General features: G+C 40.8%; 1 protein-coding gene across 15 annotated transcripts in view; it reads right to left on the reverse strand.

Annotated features, from left to right (window-relative positions):
• Window positions 1-10,000, reverse strand: part of LOC143035894 (uncharacterized) — a 359,986-nt gene that overhangs the window by 288,419 nt on the left and 61,567 nt on the right. The gene's annotated exons all lie outside the window — the stretch shown is intronic.

The raw sequence follows: 10,000 nt of genomic DNA on the forward strand, positions 1-10,000 counted from the left end.
GAGAAGGAGGAGAAGGAAGAGGAGAAAGAGGAGGTGAGGGTGGGGAAGGAGGCAGAGGGGGAGGAGGTAGTGAGGGATGGGGAGGGGGAGGAAGATTAAAAGGAGGATGTGAAGGAACAGGAATAGGAGTAAGAGGAGAAGGAGTGGGAGAAGGAAGAAGGGGAAGAGGAGGGGAAGAAGAAGGAGGAGGTGAAAGAGGAGAAAGAAGACTGTGAGAATGCGAAGGAGGACTAGGTATAGGAGGAAGAAGAGAGGAAATAGGAGGAGGAGGAGGAGTCAAAAAGAGACATAAAAGGAGAAGGAAATTTTGGGGAAGGCTTGGAGAGGACTTCAGAACGCGAAATGAAACTGAGAGTGGAGTGCTTCGAGGATGAGCTGGTGGGTGGTGGTGGTGGTGGTGGAGGAGGAGGAGGAGGAGGAGGAGGAGGAGGAGGAGGAGGAGGAGGAGGAGGAGGAGGAGGAGGAGGAGGAGGAGGAGGAGGAGGAGGAGGAGGAGGAGGAGGAGGAGGAGGAGGAGGAGGAGGAGGAGGAGGAGGAGGAGTAGTGACGTATATGGACGAAGGGTCGAGGAGTTTCGAACTGAAATAAAGTGGAGTACGACGAAGACTGTGAAGTTGAAGGAGAGTTATTTGTGAAAGTAAGATGGCGAGTTGATGAGAGAAGTGAATGAGTTGCGGAGTGTGTGTGTGTGGAGTCTGAGAGGGGGAGTGATATGGAGTCAAAGGTCACCCTCCCCCCACCCCCCCTCTCTTCACGGCTGTGTACTTTCTCCTGTCAACAGTGGGGACGTTCCTAAAACGCTCTTGTCGCGTACTTTGCTATGTACGCACGCACATGTTTGTGTGTGCGTAAGACTATGAACGTATAAGTATGTGTACATATTAATATGTGTACATGAATACATTTATAATATATATGTGCGTGTATGTGTGCGTATATGGGTTTAAATGGATGGAAGTATGCTTTTACGTAGTATAAGAATTACCCATACATACTACATATATTATGTGTGTGTATAGATATTCGTACATGTATATAAATACAGGCATGACTCCATATGTACACCCGTGTGCGTATACGCAGATACATATGCACGTATGTGTATGTATATACTACAAAAGCATGCATGTATAAACGTACATTTCCATAGATAAACATGTGCACACTTTAATACGTATATATGACAAAAGTACAAATTCCTATAATGTACATATGACTATGTGTTCATTACCTGTATATATATATTTATAAAGTCTTCTAGTGGAAGGTATGTGTGTAAACAGGGTGTGTGTGTGAGTCAATGAGTCAATGAGTCAGTGAGTCAATGAGTCAGTGAGTCAGTGAGCCCGTGACTTACGATGAAAATGAATGACAGACGTACTTACTGACAAACGAACAAGCTCGCTGACTGACTGACTAATTTCCTGGCTGACAGACCCACTAAGGAAATGAACATTTATGAGTATCCAAGTGTATGTCAATGTACATGTGTACATGTGCACACATGTGCGTATGTGCGTACGTGTGTGTGTGCGTTTGTGAGAGTGTACATACATGCAAGGGAATGTGCGTGTGTGAATACTCACCCGTATATAAACTTGTGTTTATTCAAAGAAAACGGTAAACGAGTGTTCAGTAAAGGATTGTGATTTCTATTTGGCGTCAATTATCTCTTGATTCTATTTTGATTAATTTCATTTTATCTTATTTTGATCACATTTCATTATTCAATTCCTTTGGTTATTTTACTGTTATTTATCTATACATTTATGTATTTATTTATTCATTTTCCTATTTTTTTTTCTATCTTTACCACTAGGCAGTCTACCTCCGTGGACAGGCGTATATAAAAATTAATAATAAAAATAAAAAAAAAGTAAAATGAAAGAAAATGGAATTGAATGAAATTAAATAGAATATGATAGCATAGAATAGAATAAAATAAAACAAGATAGAAAAAAGTGGACTTTTTCCTATTCACAAGAAGCATTGCCCCACCAATGGATTCAGACAGTCACGGTACTGAGTCTCCAGGGAAGTAACAAGGACAAACCAACGCATGACCCGATTCCAAACAAAACCAACGCCTCCCATAACTACGCCTTCACATCCACAAGGAAGAAAAAATCCTCCGAAGTGAGATCGAAAGAAAAAAATCCTCCGAAGTGAGATCGAAAGAAAAAATCCTCCGAAGTGAGATCGAGAGCTTCGGTCGAAGTCTCAGCTTCCAACCGAAGAAGGACTTGAGCCTTATAAGGTCGTGACTCTGAGGGTGAGTATGCGAGTGAAGTGTCGGGGGGAACAAGGACTACCTGCTGAAACGGTGGAGATCGCTCGAGGGCGTGCCTCACGATTCAGTCACAACAAAACCACGTCGTCAGGGAAAGGGTCTGCCGGAGATGGGGAGGAGAACCATATTCGGCGAAGAGTAAATGATCCCCGTCCGGACCCTTATCGAAATGATGATTGCTGGGTGGGCAAACCGTACACCAAATACACTGGATCGTGTCAGACAAAAATGGAAGAAGAAAAAATAAGGTATGGAAAAAAAAAATAGTAGAGGGAATGAATGGATTTGTGAATGAATGAACGGCTCTCTCCCTCCCTCTCTCCCTCCCTCCCCCCCTCCCTCTCTCCCCTTCCCTCCCTCTCTTTCTCCCCCCCTCTATCCCTCCCTCTCTCCCTCTCTTCATCCCCCTCTCCCTCCCTCTCTCCCACCTCCCTCCCTCCCTCCCTCTCTCTCTCTCTCTCTCTCTCTCTCTCTCTCTCTCTCTCTCTCTCTCTCTGTGTGTGTGTGTGTGTGTGTGTGTGTGTGTGTGTGTGTGTGTGTGTGTGTGTGTGTGTGTGTGTGTGTGTGTGTGTCTGTGTGTGTGATATTTGAACAAGCTTCTTAGGAGGGAACGTAATGTCTTTAAATCAGAGGACCATTCAAGGCTCTCCCTCGGCTTACGAGTTTAACAGACAATTCCATTCAGGTGACGTAAAACCAGGTCTCGAATTGTGAATCCCTCAACGACAGTGAAAGTGACGCGTTGTCGGATTCAGTGAGGCCTTGGTTCACAGAGGGTACTCTTCCGCAGACACAAAAACTCTGATGTCATTCCTCCATTTTTTCCAAGCGCTGTCTCTTGTGACAAAAAAAAAAAAAAAATAAAAAATAATGTGACCGCACTTGTTCCTGTACTTTTTATCTTGTTACCGTTTCGAGGTTTCACTTTTTTTTTTTGTGGCGTGTTGGAAATCATCCCTCTGAATGCTTTGTTTGTTATGTTGCGTAATTATAATCGTTTGATGACGGTACTTCTTTTTGTCAACTAATTCCGTGTCCAATTTATTTGATGATTTATTTATGACTTATGTATGTATTTATCTATTAACTTATCTATTCATCTATTTATCTAATCATCTGTTAAGTTATTAATTTGTTTATTTCTTTACGGGATTACTTATATACCTATTTACCTGATATATATATATATATATATATATATATATGTATATATATATGTATATATATATACATATATATATATACCCCCATATATACATATATAATATATTACTGGGGCACAGGTTTTCTCTAAGGCAATTCTGGTTGAAATCAATAGGAAAGTATTCTCCAAATTAAAGAATACAGCCTTGAAGATTGTTAAAACAACTAGTGCAGTTGATTTCAACCGGAATATAGATGTATGTATGTATATATATATATATATATATATATATATATATATATATATATGTATATATCAAATCAAGTAACGTAGGTGTCGTAACACACGAATAAAATGAAACTTAAACCCACTCTCGGAGAAAGATAAGCTGAGATACAGAGTAAACCGTATATTTCGACCACTGACTGTGGTCCTCTTCAGCGTAACTGCTGAAGAGGACCATAGTTAGTGGTCGAAATATAAGATTTACTCTGTATCTCAGCTTATCTTTCTCCGAGAGTGGGTTTAAGTTTTGTATATATGTATATATATATATATATATATATATATATATATATATATATATATATATATATATATATATATATATATACATATATTATCTACTTCTAAGAGTATTGTTTTAGTGTCTTAGGAGAACAACGGGGAAGGATTCTGAGGAAAAAACAAAGTCAGATTATTTCATCGCCAAGACAGAGATCCTAGTTGAGTAGTTCACCCACCGAACCTCGTCGCTTGTCATCAGTTATTTTCGTTCATTACACAAAAAGATAAAATATTAAACTCCTCGCGTAGTATGTTACCATAGCAACCCGATCAACATCGCGAAAGCGTAAATTAAGTCGAGTCAAAACAAGAAGCTTGTGTGTCGCGCGGGAACTAAATTATGCGCTCATATCTCCGGCCGCCATGTACTTGCGTCACAGCGTGAGGACAAGTCGGCCCGGCGCGCCTGTCACATCTATCTCACAAGCGAGCTGGATGTCACGTCTTGGTGGATTATTCGTGAGAGGTCCACCGTCTTTGATCACGGGTTGTTATCCCTGGGTGGATTCGAGCTGACGAGTGGCATGTGTGATGAAAGAACTAAAGACTTAACAAATAGGGTCCTGAGGATAGAGGACCCGATTGTTCTCTGACGTCAGTCACCGGCCACCGTTTTCCTCAGAAGAGAGAGAAAGAGAGAGAGAGAGAGAGAGAGAGAGAGAGAGAGAGAGAGAGAGAGAGAGAGAGAGAGAGAGAGAGAGAGAGAGAGAGAGAGAGAGAGAGAGAGAGAGGGAAGGATAGAAGGATAGAAGGATAGAAGGATAGAAGGATAGAAGGATAGAAGGATAGAAGGATAGAAGGATAGAAAGATAGAAGGATAGAAGGATAGAAGGATAGAAAGATAGAAGGATAGAAAGATAGAAGGATAGAAAGATAGAAGGATAGAAAGATAGAAGGATAGAAAGATAGAAGGATAGAAAGATAGAAGGATAGAAAGATAGAAGGATAGAAAGATAGAAGGATAGAAAGATAGAAGGATAGAAGGATAGAAGGATAGAAAGATAGAAGGATAGATAGAAGGATAGAAAGAAGGATAGAAAGATAGAAGGATAGAAAGATAGAAGGATAGAAAGATAGAAGGATAGAGGGATAGATGGATAGAAAGATAGAAAGAAAGATAGAAAGATAGAAAGATAGATAGAAAGATAGAAAGATATATAGATATGAAAGATAGATAGAAAGAAAGATAGATACAGGGAGAGAGAGAGAGAGAGAGAGAGAGAGAGAGAGAGAGAGAGAGAGAGAGAGAGAGAGAGAGAGAGAGAGAGAGAGAGAGAGAGAGAGAGAGAGAGAGAGAGAGAGAGAGAGAGAGAGAGAGAGAGAGAGGTGGGGGAAGGGGGGGAATGTCGTTGCGTAATGGACAGGATACCCGACCCATCAAATGTTCTCCTCTCCTTTCACTATATTTCGCTACTTTGTCATACTTTCTTGTTGGACTATACGAGACATGTCTGATGTAGCCACGATATATCTATTATATTTTTATATATTTTTTCGGCTCATACCAAAGGATACATTGTTTTTACACACACACACACACACACACACACACACACACACACACACACACACACACACACACACACACACACACACACACACACACACACACACTTTTTATCTATTCGTGTCCTACAATGCAATAACAGCAAAGCAAGCATTTATGATGGTTGCACATAATGCAGATTATTATTATTATTATTTTTTTTTTTTTGGGGGGGAGGGGTTACTTCTATTTCTCAATATCGTATTCATTTTTAGGTGACACACAACTATAACATACAATACTCATACAACAAACCAATATCCTAAAGACAGAACTCATCATTACGATAACCTAGAACTAAAGCTGTCACATATAGTAATCAGACTCAAATACACTGCTTAATACAGCATTGAACGAGAGAGAGAGACGGATCTCACATGAGCCATCGCCTTCATGAGGCGTCAGTGTAACATAAATTCATGTAACTGAATTCCGCAGTAAGTAGAGGCTTGACGTCCAAACCCGCATGGCGCGTCCGTCGTCTGACGTCGGACCCAACCCGAGTGAGTAGCGTCTGTGCTTTTAGAAGGGAACCTCTGTCATTTCCTCGCCTTTGAGAAAAATCACCGACACGATCTCCCTGCTTGGTTTTCCTTCCTCGTGCTTGCCGTAGGGTATCGGGGTAGAAGTGAGGTTTGCAGGAAAATGAAGTAGATGAATTAGGAGGAACAGGAGAAGAAGGAGCAAAAGGAGGAGGAAGAGGAGAAGGAGAAAGAAAAAAGAAGAGGAAGGAGGAGAAGGAGAAAAAGAAGAAGGAAAAGAAGAAGGATAAAAAGAAGGAGAAGGAAAAGAGGAAGGAAAAAAAGAAGGAAGAAAAGGAGGATGAGAAGAAAGAGAAAAAGAAGAAGAGGAAGGAGGAGAGGAAGGAGAAAAAGAAGAAGGAAAAGAATGATAAAAAGAGGGCGAAAAAGTAGAACAAGATGAACAAGAAGAAAAACAAGAACAACAAGAGATGAACATAAGAAGAGCAACAAGGTGAACATGAAGGAGAACAAGGAAACCTATTACAGGCGACTAAGTAAAAAATAAAAAAATAAAAATAAAAAATAAAGAATGAAAGAAGGCCCATTACATATTGTTACAAAAACCTGTTTTCTCTATTAACTCATTTCCTATCGGTGACCATCTCCGAAATCATTCTACCCAATCGTGTTTTTCCATTGATTAGATATGAAATCTGCTAAGGACAAGGACGAGGTGAGAGAGGAGGATCGAAAAACATAGGAAGATTAGAAGATGTACATCAGTGGTCCCAGAGTCAGTACAACGAAGGATTGTCCAAGGACCGTTCTTCGTAAAGCGAGGACCGTACCTCGTAAAGCGAGGACTGTTACTCGTAAAGCGAGGACAGTTACTCGTAAAGCGAGGACCGTTCCTCGTTAAGCGAGGACTGTTACTCGTAAAGCGAGGACCGTTACTCGTAAAGCGAGGACCGTTACTCGTAAAGCAAGGACCGTTACTCGTAAAGCGAAGACCGTTCCTCATAAAGCGAGGACCCTTCCTCGTAAAGTGAGGACCGTTCCTTGTAAAGCGAGGACAGTTACTCGTAAAGCGAGGACAGTTACTCGTAAAGCGAGGACCGTTACTCGTAGAGCGAGGACCGTTACTCGTTAAGCGAGGATCGTTTCTCGTAAAGCGAGGAGACTGCAAGAGCGTGACAGTTCCTCTCGGGTCAACATAGTGGGTAGATCATTATAACTTGCTGTAATACAATAGAAAATTGTGAAGTATAAGGAGCTGATTTTCTTCAACATTTTAAATAATTTTAAATGCATATATTTAGATTTATTAGAGTACTGAACCCTAACTGGTTAAAATTGTTTAATGTCAGCCTGAATGATAGTTATAAAGTATGCTATTTGAATGACTAAGTTTGAAAACAAAAATAATAATATTGTACACCACTTTCCACCTTAAATTTACCCACGCTAGATCATTACATCATATTTTTCGCAAATCATTTAGAGACTCCATAGGAAATTGTCAAACGTACACAATCATAAGATAGAGTGGGCAGGTCTGATATAGCATGGACTAGGTTCGGTTATACGATATAAAAGCTATATTACCAGCGAGAGGAATTTAAAACCTCATAAAACAATGATTGTCACTTACCCAGGCTTTCTGAGCACAAGAAATAAAGCTGACAGTTTGAAATGCAGCCAAGGATCCCATGGAGTACGCTCACACACAACTATTCATACTAACATGAATATATTTTGTTTTATTCCCACACATTTTTTTCGTATTTATTTACATGTGTATACTCTCAAACATAGGGTTTGTATGTACTTCAAAGTTTTATATTTTTCGCCTCTCCACTCAAGTGGATGTAACAAGTGAGCTGGAGAGTGGTCTGGTGGAGAGAAATTAAGGGGATCATGGGAAAGGAGAGTACGGTGTCCCGTTCAAGTGGTGAGGGGGACTTCAAGTGGTCAGGTGATGAGGAACAAAGTGAAAAATGACAGAAAGACTCTTGACTGGTAATGTCCCTACGAAGGCCTAGAGCAAGGGTCGGCAACCCTGAAAGCTAGAAGAGACATTTTTCTAAAAATTCATAAAAATGTAATGTATGTATATATATATATATATATATATATATATATATATATATATATATATATATATATATATTACTAATAATTATGTCATTTACATTAGTTTTCACTATCACCTCGTTTCTGTCACCATCATTCTTACCCCACCTTTGTTATTATTTGTAATATCATTACTAAAGTATTTAGTATTGTGACTATTGTTTAGAATATATTAGAAAATGCTACAATTGCATAGCATACCTTCATTACTTAAGTCAGTAAGTTTACAATAGATTGCAATAGCAAAATAAAGCTACAGGAGACCTTTTGGTCCATAGCCATGTCGGATAGAGACAAATAACAAATAAACAAGTAATCAAAGTAGCGCGTGGAAAGAATCGACAGGCATTCAGCATATTCCTTTGGTATCCATCCAAACTGAAGTTTAAATCTCCGAGTGGAGCCGCATTCCTCAGCAGACTGCTTGTTCAAGATCACTCGTAAGTTCTTGGTACTATGCGAGGTCTGTTCAATCCCTTTGCAGAGAGGATAAAGTACAACAATGGATCTTCCCGAAGGACCTTGAGGACTCAGAGTAAATCCTCCACCAGAATCCTCTGATGGGGGAATAGAATGGTGACCAGAAACCTCGAGGGAATAACTCTGGAGGACGAGGGTCAGTGAAGGAGGACGTTGTAGGAGGTGTGTGTGAAGTACCAAGGAGGAGGACTAAGACAGGAATAGGTCAAGAGGATAGTGGAGGTTGGGAGGATGTAGGGGATGAGTGGGAGGATGTGGAGGTGAAGTGGGAGGTGGAGGTGGAAGTGGAGGACGTGGTGAAAGTGGAGAGGGGAGAAGGAATGGAATTTTGGGTGGATACAAGACTGGTAGAGTACGTGGGAGTAGAAACTGGTGAGGATGGTGAAGACAGGAGGAGGAAGAGAAGGTGAAGAAGAGGGAAGACAAAGAGGTGGAGGCGGAAATGGAGGTGGAGATGGAGGTGGAAGGGAGAGGAGCTGAGGGGTGGGAGTGGAGGCACAAGTGAAGCTGGTAAGAGTGCAGAGGGTGTAAAGTCTAGCTGCATCCTACCTTTCCACTTTTTGTGTCCAAGCGTGTTTCGTTCCGGACACAACAGAGTTGTGTGTGGGTTGGGATGTTGGGTGGGTGGGAAGCTGGGAGGGTGGGAGGTTGGGTGGGTGGGAGTCTGGGAGGGTGTAAAGGTGGGAGGGTCGAAAGGATGGAGTAGGATAGCGGGTACTAGGGTGGGAGTTAGCAGATGAATATTTCCATTTTGTTTATTTGTTCGTTCATTTATTAATTCATTTATAGATTCGTTTACTTATACATTACTTGTTTATTAAATTATTTACTTGTTTATATATCTATCGGTTTCTTTACTTCTCTATTTACACATCTATCTAGTTGACTCTACAATGGTGACGCACTTTATATGTAATATTCTGGCTTATGCAAGAGGATTTTATCAGTCGAGGAAAAAAAAGTAACAAGAAGAAAAATTGAAAAAAGAGAGTTAAAAAAGAGAAACAAGTTGAGGGGTCAGAAAGGGAGACGGGAAACGACGCACCGGTGGATTGCTTAGCAGATTCGATCCTACCTGCATCGGATTTTTTTTTTTTTTTTTTTTTTTTACTGGAGGGTCCAGAACTGATTGAGGTGGTTCATAAATTGCCACGGGTGATATTTTAGAAGTAGTGTATGCAATAAATCTCACCCCAGTAGTCTCCCTTGGGCGTCTCATATCCCGACTGTTATCTTCTGATGTTTTGTAAGGTTTCTGAAGGTGGGCATCCGCCATGCACAACGCACTCATCATCATCATCACCACCACCACCTACAACAACCGCAAATAGCAAAACCTGTCTGGCTCTCTGTCCACCTCTCCCTACCCCTCCCTA

Source organism: Oratosquilla oratoria, chromosome 19 (genome assembly GCF_046742065.1).
Source record: "Oratosquilla oratoria isolate Oo_2021 chromosome 19, ASM4674206v1, whole genome shotgun sequence".
Classification (NCBI taxonomy): Eukaryota; Metazoa; Arthropoda; class Malacostraca; order Stomatopoda; family Squillidae; genus Oratosquilla; species Oratosquilla oratoria.